The 19,141-nt window shown below is 40.6% G+C and overlaps 1 protein-coding gene across 1 annotated transcript in view; it reads left to right on the top strand.

The window, feature by feature from the left end:
- Window positions 1-10,198: 10,198 nt before the first annotated feature.
- Window positions 10,199-19,141, top strand: part of si:dkeyp-19e1.3 (TBC1 domain family member 10B) — a 27,666-nt gene continuing 18,723 nt past the window's right edge. Inside the window, exon 1 of the mRNA XM_015964864.3 lies at window positions 10,199-10,364. The gene's annotated coding sequence lies outside the window, so the exon portion shown is untranslated. The remainder of the gene's footprint in view (window positions 10,365-19,141) is intronic.

Here is a 19,141-nt window from a genome sequence, read left to right as displayed (position 1 = left end):
GGACGTGTAAGGCATTGTTAGGGTTAGAAAATAATATTGGCATGGAAAAAAATGATGCTGCAATGTGGATGCAAGAAACCATCTTCTACTAAAAACTTACTTAGATTCCTGTTTTATTTGTTAGCTTTTCTTGTGTGCTGAAGCCAGAATCTCACCAGGCTTCAACTGTTGTTGAGAAGTTGCAAAACGCATTCATGAAGGAATTCTTAAACAAAATATTTGCAAAGGCTCTCAGATTTCTTTCATGACCTACAAGGCCATTGCAGAATTACATAGCATGCCTCAAACCTGGCAGATGATCACAAACATATAAACACACACACACACACACACACACGTATAAATATATTTGTATATATATTTACGTGTACAGGGAGTGCAGAATTATTAGGCAAGTTGTATTTTTGAGGAATAATATTATTGAACAACCAAGTTCTCAGTGAACCCAAACAACTCATTAATATCAAAGCTGAATGATTTTGGAAGTAGTTTTTAGTTTGTTTTTAGTTTTAGCTATTTTAGGGGGATATCTCTGTGTGCAGGTGACTATTACTGTGCATAATTATCAGGCAACTTAACAAAAAACAAATATATACCCATTTCAATTATTTTTTTTGACCAATGAAACCAATATAACATCTCCACATTAACAAATATACATTTCTGACATTCAAAAACAATACAAAACAAATCAGCGACCAATATAGCCACCTTTCTTTGCAAGGACACTCAAAAGCCTGCCATCCATGGATTCTGTCAGTGTTTTGATCTGTTCACCATCAACATTGCGTGCAGCAGCAACCACAGCCTCCCAGACACTGTTCAGAGAGGTGTGCTGTTTTCCCTCCTTGTAAATCTCACATTTGATGATGGACCACAGGTTCTCAATGGGGTTCAGATCAGGTGAACAACGAGGCCATGTCATTAGTTTTTCTTCTTTTATACCCTTTCTTGCCAGCCACGCTGTGGAGTACTTGGACGCGTGTGATGGAGCATTGTCCTGCATGAAAATCATGTTTTTCTTGAAGGATGCGGACTTCTTCCTGTACCACTGCTTGAAGAAGGTGTCTTCCAGAAACTGGCAGTAGGACTGGCAGTTGAGCTCGACTCCATCCTCAACCCAAAAGGCCCCACAAGCTCATCTTTGATGATACCAGCCCAAACCAGTACTCCACCTCCACCTTGCTGGCGTCTGAGTCGGACTGGAGCTCTCTGCCCTTTACCAATCCAGCCACGGGCCCATCCATCTGGCCCATCAAGACTCACTCTCATTTCATCAGTCCATAAAACCTTAGAAAAATCAGTCTTGAGGTATTTCTTGGCCCAGTCTTGACGTTTCAGCTTGTGTGTCTTGTTCAGTGGTGGTCGTCTTTCAGCCTTTCTTACCTTGGCCATGTCTCTGAGTACTACACACCTTGTGCTTTTGGGCACTCCAGTGATGTTGCAGCTCTGAAATATGGCCAAACTGGTGGCAAGTGGCATCTTGGCAGCTGCACGCTTGACTTTTCTCAGTTCATGGGCAGTTATTTTGCACCTTGGTTTGTCCACACGCTTCTTGCGACCCCCCCCCCCCCCCCAGCACTTTCAATTAGGTTGGAATTCTCACGCTCTCTCTCTCTCTCTCTCTCTCTCTCTCTCTCTCTCTCTCTCTCTCTCTCTGTAGTGTTTGTTTGGAATATACTGAGAATTTTAATCTTTTACAGATTTGGAAAAGGTTTGGAGTGGATCAGCAAACAATGCTCATGTGATCGTGTCCAAAGTTGGCCCACACAAGCTTTTTTGTTGGGATTTCAACTACATTGGTCCCGGCAAAGAGCTGGAGAGTGATGTCACTTTTCAGTAAATACAGTATAATAAATCCAATGGCAAGAGTGAAATCTAAATGATCATCTTAAAGTCAAACATTTTCCTGCTTAACAATCAACATCAACATGTCATTGAGCTGCGTCTGGCTCCACCAGTACTCTGTGCGCTCATCTACCGGCCTCCAAAGATAAACAGAAACTTTATCAAAGAGTTCTCTGACTTTGTGGCAGGGATAGCACTTAAATCTGACTCGTTTTTAATTGTTGGTGATTTTAATATTCATCTGTGCTGTGATTAAAAAAAACCTTGGTCAAGGAATTTTTAAATGTTTTACCGTCTTTTAATCTGGTTCAGTGGGTCACTGCACCGACACATGAGAAAGGTCACATCCTGGACTTGGTATTATCATATGGTTTGGACAACAACATTGCTGATATAACTGATCTTGGGATCTCTGACCACTTTCCCGTTCTTTTTACTGTTGAACTGCACTGCCCTGTGATGAAGAACCCTGCTCCTGTGTGGAGAAGAATTCTGGATGATACGGCTGTGTCGGATTTTTCTGCTGCTTTTATTAATCCTGGAGTAACTGATTCTTCGTCGGATTGTGTCGAAGATCTGGCAGACTGTTTTAATAGGACATGTTCTGACATTTTAAACTCTGTAGCTCCACTTAAAGTCCACTAAATCAAAATCTGAGCCATGGCTGAATGATGCCACCCGTGCACTCAGACGTGAGTGCTGACGCGCTGAAAGGAAGTGGAAAAAGGACGGTTTGCATGTGTCTCTGCAGTCGCTGCGGGAATGTTTATCTGCTTTTCAAAACTGTGTAAAATCAGCTTAATCTCAGTTTATGTGTAACCTGGTATCCGTAAACAGCCATAGACCCCAGGTTCTTTTAAAAGTTTTTAACAGTATTGTTGATCCAAGAAATGACAGTGGTGTTCCTCCCTCACAAAATTTATGTGACAAATTCCAGGATTTTTTTCTTAGAAAAAGTCCAGGAGATTAGGTCCTCTATTTCATTTTTTTCTGTTTCTGACTGTGGAGCCAAAGTTTCTCCAAACGAAACCCATCCACCACAGGTGATGGAAGAGGACAGACCACTTGACGCGTGGGGTGAAATAAAATGTTGTTCTTTTATTTTCTTACAGCTCCATCTGACATTTGTTCCCATAGTCAATCAATTCTTTCTGTAAGCTCCAACATACAGGTGCTGGCCAGTAAATTAGAATACCATCAAAAGGTTGAAAATATTTCAGTAATTCCATTCAAAACGTGAAACTTGTACATTATATTCATGCAATGCACACAGACCAATGTATTTCCAATGTTCATTACATTTAAATTTGATATTCATAAGTGACAACTAATGAAAACTCCAAATTTGGTATCTCAAAAAATTAGAATATTCTGAAAAGGCTGAATATAGAAGACACCTGCTGCCACTCTAATCAGCTGATTTACTCAAAACACCTGCAAAGGCCTTTAAAAGGTCCCTCAGTCTTGTTTTGAAGGCCCCACAATCATGGGGAAGACTTCTGACTTAACAGCTGTCCAAAAGACAATCATTGACACCTTGCACAAGGAGGGCAAGACACAAAAGGTGATTGCTAAAGAAGCTGGCTGTTCGCAGAGCTCTGTGTCCAAGCACATTAACAGACAGGCGAAGGGACGGAAAAAATGTGGTAGAAAAAAGTGTACAAGCTCTAGGGATAACCGCACCCTGCAGAGAATTGTGACGACAAACCCATTCAAAAATGTGGGGGAGATCCACAAAGAGTGGACTGCAGCTGGAGTCAGCGCTTCAAGAACCACCACGAGGAGACTCATGAAAGACATGGGATTCAGGTGTCGCATTCCGTGTGTCAAGCCACTCTTGAACATGAAACAGCGCAAGAAGCGTCTCGCCTGGGCCAAGGACAAAAAGGACTGGACTGATGCTGAGTGGTCCAAAGTTATGTTTTCTGATGAAAGCAAGTTCTGCATTTCCTTTGGAAATCAAGGACCCAGAGTCTGGAGGAAGAGCGGAGAAGCACAGAATCCACGTTGCATGAGGTCCAGTGTAAAGTTTCCACCGTCAGTGATGGTGTGGGGTGCCATGTCATCTGCCGGTGTTGGCCCACTCTGTTTCCTGAGGTCCAGGGTCAATGCAGCCGTCTACCAGGAAGTTTTAGAGCACTTCATGCTTCCTGCTGCTGATCAACTTTATGGGGATGCAGACTTCACCTTTCAACAGGACTTGGCACCTGCACACAGTGCCAAAACCACCAGCACCTGGTTCAAGGACCATGGTATCCCTGTCCTTGATTGGCCAGCAAACTCGCCTGACCTTAACCCCATAGAAAATCTATGGGGTATTGTGAAGCGGAGGATGCAATACGCTAGACCCAACAATGCAGAGGAGCTGAAGACGACTATCAGAGCAACCTGGGCTCTCATAACACCTGAGCAGTGCCACAGACTGATCGAGTCCATGCCACGCCGCATTACTGCAGTTATTGAGGCAAAAGGAGCCCCGACTAAGTATTGAGTGCTATACATGCACATTCTTTTCATGTTCATTCTTTTCAGTTGGCCAACATTAGAGAAACAAACATTTTTTCATTGGCCTTTAGAATATTCTAATTTTCTGAGATACCAGATTTGATGTTTTCATTGGTTGTCACCTATAAATATCAAAATTAAACGTAATAAACATCGGAAATACATTGGTCTGTGTGCATTGCATGAATATAATGTACAAGTTTCACGTTTTGAATGAAATTACTGAAATATTTTCAACCTTTTGATGATATTCTAATTTACTGGCCAGCACCTGTAATCTAACCTGCTTCAGCACGGTCCAAAACTGTTTGCCCCTGTCTCCATCCAGTCCCCCTGTGCCCATTTGCACCATGATTAAATAGAGGTGGAGACAGTGACTTGTTCAAAAGTTCAGTGGGTTTGCCTCCATCTAGTGTCAAAACCAATAACTACATCTTCAGTTAAAATGGCTCCCACACTGACCTTAGTTTTCCTCAGTGCTGTTCCTCCTGGTGCCAATTTGAACTTGTTTCTTTAGAGGAATTATCAGATATTGTTCACCACTTGAGATCTTCTTATTGCCCCTTGGACTGTCTTCCATCTTTTATGCTAAAAAAAAGCGTTTGACAGCGTTGGTTCCTTTATCCTTAAGTTAATTAATACTTCCCTTTCTTCAGGTCGTGTTCCCCAGTGTTTTAAGCAGGCCATTGTTCAGCTGCTTCTCAAAAAGCTAAATCTTGACCAGACTGTTCTCTCTAATTTTAGGCCAGTTTTATAACTGACTTTTCTGTCTAAGGTTCTTGAAAAAGTTGTTTACTCTCAGCTGCAGGACTACTTGTCCCTTAAAAACATTTCAGAAAAATTTCAGTCAGATTTTAGGCTCCGTCATAGCACTGAAAGTGCTCTTTTAAGAGTTTTTAATGACCTTCTTTTAATTGCTGATTTGGGCCAGTCAGCAGCTTTGGTTTTACTTGATCTGTCGGCTGCTGTTGACACCGTTGATCACGGCATCTTGTTGTCCCGCCTAGAGTCAAGCGTTGGTCTCCGAGGTGCTGTTCTCCAGTGGTTTAAATCCTACCTTCACAAGAGGTAATTTTCCGTTAATCTGGGACCTTTCACCTCGAAAACAGCACCTCTGACATGGGTGGTGCCTCAGGGCTCCGTTTTGGGTCCAGCACTTTTTTCTTTGTATATGCTCCCCTTAGGTTCTATTTTTGAGAAGTCCGAAATTACTTTTCACTGTTTCGCTGATGATCTTCAGATCTATTTGCCACTTAGTGATGCCAGGTCAATTGGCTCATTACTTAAAAAGCGTCAAACAATGAATGTCCATGAATTTTCTTATGCTCAACAATCAAAAAACTGAAATTTCACTATTTGGCAGTTCTAATCTTTTAAACAACGCAGTTAGTCCTCTTGGTCCTTGTTCTGGTTTTCTAAAACCATGTGTTAAAAACCTTGGTGTGTTTTTAGATGGTTATTTTAATCTTCACAGACAGGTGAGTGCAGTGGTCCAATCAGGTTTTTATCATTTAAGGCAGATAGCAAAGGTGAAGCCATACCTTCCTGCTAATGTCCTCAAACATGTCATCCATCTGTTCGTGTCCTGCCGATTGGACTACTGCAATTCCCTGTATTCTGGCCTGGACCATGCAGTCCTCCCTACACTGACTTCAGCTGGTCCAAAATGCAGCGGCCCGCTTGCTGACTGGAACCAGCAAGCGGGATCACATAACCCCGGTTCTGGCCTCTCTCCATTTGCTTCCTGTCTCTTACAGGATCCATTTTAAAATTTTACTTTTTGTTTTTAAATCCCTTCATGGCCTGGCCCCATTTTATATCTCTGAGCTGCTGTCCGTTTACTGTCCCTGCCAGAACTATGAGGTCCAGCTCCCGAGCTCTTTTAACAGTGCCAAAAACCCGCCACAGGACTCGCGGCGACAGAGCTTTCTCTGTGGTTGGTCCCAAACTGTGGAACAAGCTACCTCTCAACATCAGGACCAAACAGAATCTAGAACATTTTAAATCCCTTCTTAAGACACATTTTTTTAATTTGACTTTTAATGCAGGCTGACTTGAGCATCTTAATAGTTTTTAACAGTTTTTATTACAGATTGTGACTGTTGTGTGCTCATCTTATTTTAGGTTTTTATTGTTGATCTGTTGTACCTTGATTTGTTTGACCTTGTACAGCGCTTTGGTGTAGCTTTGCTGCTGTAAATGTGCTCTATAAATAAAATTGACCTCATGTTTATTATGTTTATGTTTATTTATTTGGCAGTTGCTTTTATCCAAAGCGACTTACAATTTATAACCTATAGGGCATGTTGTGATCTGTGGGGGAAACCGGAGTACCCGGAGGAAACCCACGCATTCATGGGGAGAACACGCAACTCCACTTAGAAAGGCTGCAGCCTTTTTTTTTTCTTTTTCTGCTGAACCAAGTGACGTCAGCAGAAGGAGTCCTGTTAGCTAGTTAGGATTGCTACACCGCAGAATTACACAATGTAGCGTTAAGGATTGGCTACATGTATGTTAAATGATCAACAAGATATGAAATATCAATCTGATTGGTGTTAAAATGTGTAATCAGAAGACTTAAGTTTCTTTGACTTATTCAGTGAACACACACACTTCACATTAATTCAGACAGAGTCAAGAATATAGTTATGAAAATGACTTTAATTATATTTTCCTAAACTAAATGATTTTAAATGACAAAGTATGAATGAAGTGATGGTTATGCAGATAATAGATGATGAATGTAGTGATGGAATGTGATGGATGAAATGATGAAATGTAAGTTATAGCAAAACCTTTTGAGTATGAGAGATTGAGCTTGTGAATTCTGGGTTTAAAATGAATTCAGCTGTATGGTTTGAGAAGCTAAACTTTATTTAGTATAAAACCATCCGATGCCAGTGTGCAGAGTCCACGATACCCTTGTGTGTGTCGCTCCTGGCGGTCCGGAGGAAAGGCAGCCCGAGTGGTGAGTTCACCGGACGTTGAGACTACGAGAACCCAAAGAGTCGTAGCTCCCTTTGAATTCAGCTTTTCACCTGACATGTGGGGTGCAGTACAAGCATTGGGACTGGGCCTTCATTCTTAGGAAGAAAATGTTTTTTAGTCTCATAGTTACCCAGTTTTAGTCAACCAAAGCTCAAAAGGTTTTAGTTTTTAGTCTTACAAAAAATAAATAGTGTATTATTCTTTACCAAATACTGAGGTATGGACCGAGTTTCATGCCAATATTATTTATTTTCGTGCCAAAGGAGATTGGACACATAGCTTCCACAGTTTTGTCCAGCAAAACAATAATCTCCAAAGTGGCATCATTTCTTTTTGCTTCATTGATAACCACTGTATATAATGAATGTATGAATGCAGATTTGTGCACCATTCAGTAGATTTTCACAAAAGAAAACTAATTTTTATTTTTTTTTGCTTGCCAGAATGTTAGTTAGGATGCCTCCCAGGTGAGGTTTCCTGAGCCGGTCCAACCGGGAGAAGGACTAAAGGAAGAGCCAGGACATGCTGGAGGGACTATGTCTCACGGCTGGCCAGGGAACGCCTTGGGATTCCCCTGGAGGAGCTGGCCCAAGTGTGTGGGGAAAGGGAAGTCTGGGCCTCCCTGCTTAGGCTACTGCCCCCGCGACCTGACCCCGGATAAGGGGGTTGGGTCGCTGCATGGTGGTGCTGCACGAGGCTGATGGGCTGCATGGTGGCGCAGTTGTTAGCACTGTTGCCTCGCAGCATGAAGGTTGCAGGTTCGAAACTCGGCCGCAGCCTTTCTGAGTGGAGTTGCGTGTTCTCCCCATGCATGTGTGGGTTTCCTCCGGGTACTCCGGTTTCCCCCACAGATCACAACATGCCCTATAGGCTATAAATTGTAAGTCGCTTTGGATAAAAAGCGTCTGCTAAATGAATAAACATAAACATAAGCGGACAAAACTGGATGGATGGTAAGATTACTGAAAAATTAAAAATCAAATATTTATACTTACTTTAAAATGTGCCATGTAAAGACTAAATTAAAAACAATTGAAATGTCTCAAAAATACTTTGCAAATAGACAGCAAAGTTCATGCAAAATATATCAAGAGACAATGGTAAAAATAACAGTGAACAGATATTTGTGTAAATAAAAATATATATGCACGTGTGTGTTTGTGTGTGTGTTATTATAGGTAGCATAGTATGTGCCACCGTTGCCCACACATTACATTACAATGTACATATACATATACATATATATATGTGTGTGTGTACACACACATACACACACACACACACATAAATCTTCACTCTTGCGTGTTGGTTTAATATTTAACCAGCGTGCGCAATTTCGCTTGCGGTCAGTTGATATCTCGAATAAATATTCTAATCTTGCAACCGTTAAGTTATAGTAAGTATCTTCATGTGTGAGCTTTACTGAGTGCCTCGAAAACCTAACTTTTAATATCAATAACATATTTAATACAGGAATATAAAGAAGATACTAGTTGTTGGGTCATTTAGGTCTTTTTCTACAGTCATTGGCCCCCCCAGCCCATCTGGTCTGCAGGGGCGCGCCTCTCGTGCAGCTAAATTGAACGCCGAATCCTATTTCACTTTATATTAGATTGTCTTATTACCGTGTGTGTGTGTGTGTGTGTGTGTGTGTGTGTGTGTGTGTGTGTGTGTGTGTGCGTGTGTGTGTGTGTGTGTGTGTGAGTGTGTCTGTGCATGCATGATATCAGTTTTAGCCTTGTTTATTTATTCTTTATGTAACCAGGAAGGTCCCATTGAGAAATCAAAAACCTCATTTTCAAGGGAGTGCTGGGCAAGGGGCTGAAAAAATTACAGTTACATTTGTTTAGCTACACAGGCATGTTATTTACAAAATTACAGAAGGCAGTTACAACACAGGGAATCTGTCTCAAAGGCTCTCAGTCTGGGTTTTCAATTGTCCTTATATTTTACTACATCCTTATGAGCTGTCTTTAGTGAGCGCAAAGACAACTTTGTTGTACACCTGTGCAATGAAACAATCTTTTATCTTGAATTTCTGAAAATATCAGATATGTAAATAACAGGTTCATTCCATTAGGTATTTTATTTGTTTTTTTATTTAATTTTACATATAATCATAAAATTTAAATATGATGAAAGTTATTTTACATTCCTAACAAATAAAAACACACTTTGAAAAATCCCCCCGTGGCTTTTGGCTTACGTCTGGGTGCCCCCTAGTGGTGAATACATCCAACTGTTACAAGTCTGATCACATCAGTCTGTGTTTTATTATTGTTTATTTAATAGGGACAGGTCGTAATATCAATGCAAGTAGCAGTAATTAAATCATGTTTAACATGAGCTAATGCAACAATCAGTACTACATATGAGGTCATTTTGGTGAATTTAATAGCATCTTCATGAAACCAGGAAATAGCATCTAGGATGAACTAGTACTGTGAAATTTCTCATCGTGGATTGGGCAATCAAAGTTTAAAATAAGTGTCTGAGAATACCTTTGGGAGTGGCCTGCAAAACGCCGTCTTTAACGCCGTCGGGAAAGTCACAGAACACGTAAAAGACGGCGTTTTTGACAGCACAAAACGTCGTCTTTTACGCCGTTCTGAGGACACGCTAGAAGTGTATGCAGTTCGGCGTTCAATGCGGCGTTCAATGACTAGAAAAAAACGTCGTTTTTATCGGCGCTCTGAAAGACTACATGAAGACGGCGTGCAATACGGCGTTCTGAAGGGATTTCCGCCACTTTTTTCGGCGTTTTAAGTTTAAAGACGGCGATTAAGACGCCGTTAAATAACCAAACGTGTTTAAAAGTGGGCTAATCCCTAAGGCTTGCGACAGTAGTTGGTCCGGTCTGAGGGGGTGGGGTCAGTCCGTGTGCCCAGCATCGATTTCAGCTTGAAGTCCGTCGACAACCGGCGGGGTCAACAGTTCTCCGTTTGTGTGGCGCGAGGGAGAGAATGAGAATAGTGGATTTATGTCCCTCATGTAGCGAAGAAGAAGAGAAGTCCCTCCGAAAGGTAAGCAGCGACGGAGGGGATTGCATGAAACCCTTTGATTAGTCATAACAGACTTTCCTTATAATTTATTTATCGTCTGTTATTCCCCTTTTTTTCTCCAAATGAAATCGTTTATATAAAGTGTACTTGCGTTTGTGCACTTGCTTGATGTTTATTATAACAGATAAATAAATCTGAATTTGTTGTAAACGTTTGGTAAAAGCTTTGTTTCAAAGAAATGTTTTGGTAAAATAACATGACTAGTTTTTGGTGAATTTTGGCTTTGGAGGTGTGTCAGGTCAGGTGAGGGGATTAGATGTTTGTGTCATTGCAGCTTTCCTGCATTGTGTCACCATCACTTTCAAGATCAGCCAAAATCACCAAGGTTCTCTTGGACCATTTGTGCTGTTCGAAACAGTGGCGTGTCCAGATCTTTTAAAATGGGGTGGCCCAGGTGAGGCATTACTTTGTGCATAGGTGGCACAATCGATTATGCTTTTTTGTTTTACCTCAAGCCTTTTGTGGACAATGAAGTGCCTATTTAAAGGGAAGTCAGTGTGGTGACACCTGGGATGGCCAATCAGATTCCAAGGGTCGCTTGCGCTACCCCAGGCCACTCCCTGGACACGCTCCTGGTTCAAAACTAGGCTTATTGGTAAAAAGCTGACCATAAAAAAATACTACATCAAAAGCCTGCATGAGAGACAAAAACCCACCATTCTTATGTAACTGGGGTCCACAGAAAAATCCCTCAAGAGCTGCACATGGCCCACGGGCCACATTTTGGACATACCCGACTTGTAAGAAAATTAAGAAACACACAGGTTATAAAGTATTTAAAATAAAACAAACTTATTTTCTCTGTATTCTGCATCGCTCGCCACTGGTTATTCACAGGTTGAGGCATGGGTTTTTTAACGCACGGCTCATCAGAGTTCGGTGTCAAAATCCAGCTTTGTATGGTATGGATGTGACACCTAAATGGTCAGTGATGAAACAGGCCAAAGTGTGTGTGTGTGTGTGTGTGTGTGTGTGTGTGTGTGTGTGTGTGTGTGTGTGTGTGTGTGTGTGTGTGTGTGTGTGTGTGTGTGTGTGTGTGTGTGTTTCATGCCATTGGTGGTCCCTTCTGGAAGGTTAACAAGGCGTTTCATTGGCTCACGAGTGGAGTGGGGGAGGTTGCAAATAGTCTGGGTGAAAGATCTCCATCCGGATGCTGCTCTCCTCCTCCATCAAATATCTGGTAGAATTTTTATCATCATTTAAAAAGAAAGAATCTGAGTTTTATTGGTTACTGAAGAGGTTTCCCTTCTCAGTTAAAAGGCGTCTTCTGTTTCAGAGAAAGGAGTTTATGAGGTTGTTTTTATTAATTTCGGTTTAGGAGTAGGGGTCCTTGTTTCCACTCTTAAATATTTTACTAGTTTCTCCTACTTGTCTGTAGTCTTTATTTTGAGATTATAGATGCTAATATAGCTTCACAGGCTCATGTTGCCTTGTAGCATTTGGGATTACTATAATCTGGATGAAGCTGCACTGACCCTTTACTGTCAGTTGTCCTCATCATCATTTTCTTGTAATTTACCAGATGTGCATGATGCTAATCTCAAGCACACATGAAGTCTTATCATTTTACAGTATTTAAGAATTTATTTTGGTGCGTCAGTAATCATTTGTTAGAATTTTGACATTTGATGTTTGTGTAATGCGTAAAAAGAAAATGTAAAATCTCACATGACAATAAATTAAAAGTGTGTCAAGTAACAAATGAAGTGAAATTCTGTAAAGTCTTCGATTATACGAGAGCTTCCATGTTGCGCAAAAATCCTGATGGGATATTTTATAGTACTATAATATCCTGAAAGACATCAGTTGTGAGCTAATCTGCTATATAGATTTGAAAGCAAGATAATTACCTCAAGTGTTAAACATCTGTGGTGCTTTTTCAACATGTAGTTTGCCCATTAGGGCGGTACGGCAAGTGTTTGTATCATAAATATTGGCAGTCTTAGCTGTATGTGAGTGGATTTCATTAAGATAACACTTTTGATGCATTAGGATTAGTGATGCACCGATATGAAATTTTTGTGCCGATATCCGATCACTGTTATGGCCGATAACTGATATTTGCAGACATCGATATGCTGACTTTAATGCTTCTAAAATCAGCAGATTTTGTATAGAATGAAAATTATTAAAGCTGAATTTACATTATTATGTAAATATACTGTTCACGTGACGAAACAATTACACATCACCCCCCCACCCCCCACCCCACCCCCACCCAAAACAGGTAAACGAAGGGAGACGAGATAGAAAAGATATTGGTTGTTAATATCGGCCCGGTGTTATTTATCGAACCAATATGATATGTAAAACAATTACCAACATCGGCCGATACCGATATTGATGCCGATATATCGTCCATCCTTAATTAGGATTTTTGTCTTTAGTAGCTAGATATTTAACACTTTACCTTCATGTGATGTTGGAAACCAGGAAGTCGTGTTTTCAAATAGTCATGCCCAGCACACTCCTCTTTCTCTGGTATCATTTAGTTTGGTCTTAATGATTAAATGCATCCTTGTGAAAATTTCAGCAGCAGGTTAATGTAGGAATTGAACCGCCCCCTCGCCCCAAAAGGAAGCTTAACAAAGTCAACTTTAAAAAAGATAATTTAATTAATATAAAGATCAAATAACTTTTTGCTAATTGAAAAGCTAAATCCTTAAGATCCTACATTCTGGCGACTCAGACGCGCCGTGTTGATTAACTCTTGAGTTCTGGAGACATCAACAACTAAGCATGACATTTCGCAGATTTTGGCTAAAGTTCATTGTTTTATTATAATATTAAACCGTCTTCATGCTCAAGTCTAATATTTTCGACCAAGACTCCGACTTGTCCTGGTATTAATCTGATGTGTTCTGCAGAAACCATGAGGCGAAGCACATGAACCGGTTTTACGGCTGTGAATTAACCTCCGGCTTTAAATACATAACTACTGTTGGCGATTAAGTCCTACTATTTTCTCTCTGAGTTAATACAGATGTTCAAGTTTTTAAATATCATTTTATTAATTCCAGCTTTACTTTTGTCCCAATCATTAATTTATACATTGTTTTGCTAACAGAGAATTCATTTTTTGCACTTCTTGCTTTTTATTATCTCTGCCTTAAATCTTCAATAAGCAGCATTCATGGTAGGCTGTTGTGACAATATTATTTTACCAGAAAACCAACAATGGTTGTTTTGTCTGTCTGAATGGTGGCTTTATGATGGTACGTCAAAGGGGCTACAAACACACCAGTGTCACAAAACTGCACCAAAGACTGGAGCTTGTAGCAAAAAAATAAAAGTGGGATTGAGCTCAGCTGCGTGACTCACAAAATGCATTTTCACAGCTTCTTTCTAGTCCCTTCCAAATGTCCGTAAATATGTTGTGAAGCTTGTCTGCACACATTCTGAAGTAACAAGGGTCTGGAAAGGTCATCCGTCTTCTATTTATAGCCAAACATTCTTTATTTGTTGTCGGGTGTCGAACCCTGGGAATCGGGTCTTCGAATGATCTATCTTAGAAAACCTGCCAATCAAAAATAAAGTTTACAGCCCACAAAATTACACAATTCATCATCTGACTAGAAATAATTTATTCTGGTTTCAGGGCACACTCATAAAATGACGTATAGACTTTTAGATCAACTCTATGTCAAACGTACTTGTGTGTCAGAAGTGAACAATGTGGCTTGTCACTTGGCATAAAAACTACCGCTGACACGAGTGATGATTCCATGGGATGAAAGTTAATGTGTGTGTTGCTTGGCATTTCTCTTGCGTCTAAATTTATCTTGGAATTTCCCCAGTATTGCTGTCGGTTTGTCTTTTTCGATGCCACTTTGACTTTGTCTTCGGTCCACATACTTGACCTCCCTCCGTAGCTGAATTGTGAGGAAGTTACTCTTTTCCGTCCAGTTTCACCCTGCTCCCCTTCCACGTACGCCAATCCAAAGTTTTTAATCCCTGTAAACATGAGTTATAGATGCAAAGCGTGACAACCAAACCACCGGAAAATTCTTCATCAGTAAATCTAGTATACTGTGTGCTTAGTACGCAAGCCAAAGGGCTCTGGAGCAGCTTACTTTGGCTTACCCTGATTGGATAGCAGCCTTCCAATATATTTGCCTTCTTGGATTATTTAATCTGCTTGCCAGTGTAAAACTTTCTCTGTGATGCAGAGTGCATTACGGTCTAGTGTTAGACAAAGAGCAGATGTAGAAGAAGGGACTTCTCTGAGCAACACATATCGCTGTCCAACATCCTCCTCTAGTATGACCTTGCACATCTTCTGTCATCTTTAGAGTCAGAGTGACGGCCCTCGCTTCAGTTTTACTCATTCTGTTATGACTGCATCTATGCCAGGGAGACAATCGATTTATGAGAATGTGGCTTTCTCAGCAGGATCCAGTGGTTTTGTGTGTTTATGAATACCATTCCCTTGACATTCCCATTCCCTTCATACCACCCTTTTATAAAGTCTTGTCATTCTTGAAGCAAGGCCTCCCCTACGACCCTACTGTTTTCCAGCATTTTAGACTTTTTTGGTAATTGTTTGTCTAAAACCTCTTTTTTGGGTGGGTCAAATGCATGGTGAGGTGACCTGCTTCCATAACCTCTGCAAGTTATTTAGTTAAGATGAGGGGGGGTTGTTCAGAATAGGGAGTGTCATTTGGATCTTCGGAAAAATGATAAGGCGGAGGGAAAGTGGTGATGCAGAGTCAGGGGGGACAGAAATACTCCTTTAAGGACAGCAAGCTATTCTGAGCCATGTGGCGTTCCCTGGAGATTGTGTTTTGAATGTTTGTCCCGGTCCACATAGTCTGTGAGTTGCTTCATATGCTTAAATGCTACTAGCATGCAAAATAAACAGCAGGAAGTCAAATCTCATGTTAAGGACAGTGTAGTTTGCTCTCAAAGATTCCTTAAAGTTACATTTTTGTAAAGTTATTACTCTACCACCCCCAAAGTTTAACTTTTATTATCTTACCCCCTATTTAGCAGTTTGTCCTCACATACTGTGAGTTAACAACCAGAAATGGAAAAAGCAGATGTAGACACAACATGATGAGGAATCAACAAACAGACTTGTGCACAAATAGATTTTATTATTATCCATCCTTCCATTTTCTATACCTGCTTGTCCACACGGGGTTGCAGAGGGCTGGTGCCTATCTCCAGCAGTCTTCGGGCAGGGTACACCCTGGACAGATTGCCAGTCCATTGCAGGACAACACAGAGTCACGCAGGACAAACAACCATACACACATACACTCACACCCAAGGACAATTTAGACAGACCATTTATCCTGAGAAATCCCTTCTTTATTTAATATTTTCGCCCAAAGCAAGAGACAGCTGTTGGACGTTGTGTGACAGCCTGCTTTGGTTTGCTGTGGCGTGGTTTAGTGATTGCAGGTCTGTAAGGGACTCCCTTTTAATTGCATGCCTTTTCAAAATCCCAGAACATATATTTGGTAAGAGGAAATTCAACTAAAAACAAAAAGGGTTCAGGGCATCCTTGATTGAGAGCCTAAGGGCTGGAATGATATGAACCTCGAAAAGGAGCTAACGTACCATTAACTACCTCTCTTTCCTCATAGCTTAAAATAGAAAAATCACCTTCTTGTAATCATCACACCACTCTTTGCTGTTATTTTCAGCTTGCTTTGAGCACACATAAATGTGTACTCCTCCGACTGGAGCTTTGAAGCCATCTGGGACCTCTTCGTTTTGAAATTGAAGCCGTGTGGTAGCTTTTTCTGTAAAAGAATTATAGCCTCCACAGCCACTTAGAACATACAGCAATAAGGTCATTTAATGATGGTGGTGATGCTTTGCTGCAAGATTAACAGTGTTAAATTGTAAACTTTATTTGCTAATAGCTTTTACAATGAAATCGTGAGTAGATTGGACTCAGAAACAAAATATGAAGAGAAAACACAAGACTGAACACCTAAACATCCAGGATTAAGGGTTAAATGTCATTTTTGAACTCTGTATATGCAAAGCCAGAGAGCATTGTTGCTGTCTATTGAAACCCTACTTAATCTACTTAATGTGTGTGCTATCGGACTTTTTCAGGTGATTAAGGAAATATAGATAATAGGAAAGACATGGAATACGATACCATGTGACTGTGCAGCCCGTAAACGTTAGATCTGAGTCAGGAATGTTGTCTGGATAACCATTCAGAGAATTCGGCTTATCTCCTGTCCCACGCAATCAGTAGTTGGACATTTCTTTAGTTTGGCACCACAAATCTATCCCTGTCAAAGTTTAATCTGAGTTTAACAGCAAATTTTTACAGCATTTAATTTTCTTAACCACCACAATCACTTTAGCATAACTTCCTTCTTCTCACACCCTGTTGTAGTATCACTTCAGTATTTATCAAACAGTCCAGTGTTTGTGTTCAGATTGTCAAAAACGCAAAGTTTGTTGACTATTGCCAAACTCGTGTTAATCCCAGGCTTTCGTTTTTCTTGTGTTCTTGCGTAATCCTTTGCCCTAAATCAGAATTAAGTCAGATTAAAGATTGATTACAAAATGAAAGACAGATAAAACGTATTTATACCCAGGTTAAACTGTGTACATTAACTGTTTCTCGACGGATGACTACAGGACGTTTCTGACTGCACCACCTCAGCTTTCAGCCCTGTAATTAGCCGTATGTGATTCAGATGAGTCCGAAAGCTTTGCAAGCTCTTTGTGGTTTCAACATGCAGTGAGAGCTTATATACGCAAGCTCGTTTTAGCTCTCTATGTCATAACAGGAAATGAGGTCACCTATCCTCAAGGTCAAAATCTCCTATCCCATCAGCAGACAGGTAGTCAAAATTTAGTCTTACGGGGAAATTGTCTTGTGGTGTACTTTAAACATAGATGTAAAAATACACATTTAGACCACCCTATAAACATTTTTGTTTCTCTTTTAAAAACCATGAGCTCTCTCCCACTCGACCACCTTCTCAGCTGTTTATTCTCTTTCACCCACTTGCTTCCTCTGTTTAACACATCCTCAACTAGCCACCTTTCCGGGCACAACTTGACTGTTAAACGTGAGTTAAAATTGGCTAACCATAAAGCTGCCGATGCACTTCTGATTATTTTGCCTATGAGTCAGGTGGATTTCATGCCACCCAGAGTAGTTTTTATCCACATCACTAAATGCTACGCCTGGGTAAGTTCAAGCACTGTCAGTAAGAAAGATTTGCCCGGAGGAAAAACTTAATATGGTTGTTGCTCACTTGAAGCAGCTCTGACTAAACCGGTCATTGAAGGAGGGGCACCCACTGGTTTCCTTTGTTTTCTAACCCCAAAACAATAGTATCAGTGCTCTGAAGACTCAACACAGGAAGTTAAGCACCTACGAGACATTGGTAAATCACAACAAGCATTTTGCCAAGTAGAGAGTACTTTAGTTGCTCAAAATCCTTAGTATCGTTACTAATGAAAAATATATTTATAGCCCTGCTTTGTAAGAAACAAACTTTTATATAGGACTTCTCAAGATAAAAATATGAGGCGCCTCACAAAAACACAAAAAATGAAAGTACAAAAATTTTTTCAAATAAATTATTAAAAATATGTTTAGAATGAGGAAAAAAATATGATTAAAATGTAAGGAAAGGGAGCAAGAAAATTAATAGAAAAGATGGAAATCAATGGTTCCCGAGAAAGGCGGAATTAGAGCAGAATAAGGAAAGTGTGATGACAAAGGTCACGCAAAAGCCAGCTTGAACAAGTGAGTCTTCAGCTGCATTTTAAAGGAGACCACTGAGTCCACTGATCAGACTCAGGGGGAGAGAATTCCAGAGTCTGGGACAATTATGTTGTGACTTTAAAGTGACAGTGTTTATTTTTCTTGGCAATAGGGGGCAGTAGAAAACTAAATCGTTGCAAGCAAGCAGTATTTTTCTGTTGGAGTAAGACTTTACCAGCGGATGCCCTTTAGTGTCAAAAAGCGTCGGGGAGTGCAAACTTTAGCAAAATAACAAGCACATCAGACTTCCTTTCATCACTGGTAACAACTGAAGAGGTAAATGTGTAAAACAACAACATAGAATGAGGAAAGTTTTGTAACCATTTGTTTCAAATCGGTAAATTATTTTTGTCCTCACTGGCTCCCGTAGAAGGAAACATGGCATCTAATATGGTGTCGCCCAGAGACTTAAGGTGTTTGTCAATGTCAAGGCGCCTGGCCTGGCAAGGTGATGTCTTGCCAGGCCAGGTGCCTTGCTTACGAGGACACTGTCCTTCCTTGGTCAAAGAAAACGGTTAAATGGAACAGACTTGCATCACGTGACCGCAGCTTCCACGGCAGTCAAGTAACGCCACATGACACGAGAGAAAACGTTATATTTTAAACATGCAAGTTTCAATATAAATATATAACAAGCCTTTTACTTTTAAAATTTTGTATATATTTGTTAAATTAAATATGTAAGCGAGTTACTACCCGCTAGTCACCGAAGCTGCATGGAAAGAGAACTTCTATGGATCTAAAGAAAACATTTTAAATTACTTGACTTACTTTTGAACTTGAAATTTGCCCCCTAAGTAGCTGCCGGCTTCTGGTCCGCCATCCTTTTGAAAATACAATGGTGTATTCTGGGAAATTTTTGACAAAGGCTAGGCTACAATACACCTCCCGTGTATCATTGCTCAGCTAGCTAAACGGCTAACAAACGGAAAACAGACGCCTCGGTAGAACATGACCATTGGAACACACACGCCTTGGCGGTTCC

Source organism: Nothobranchius furzeri, chromosome 4 (assembly GCF_043380555.1).
Source record: "Nothobranchius furzeri strain GRZ-AD chromosome 4, NfurGRZ-RIMD1, whole genome shotgun sequence".
NCBI lineage: Eukaryota > Metazoa > Chordata > Actinopteri > Cyprinodontiformes > Nothobranchiidae > Nothobranchius > Nothobranchius furzeri.
Note: the sequence above shows the minus strand (reverse complement) of the source record. Positions and strands in the feature narration are given on the sequence as shown.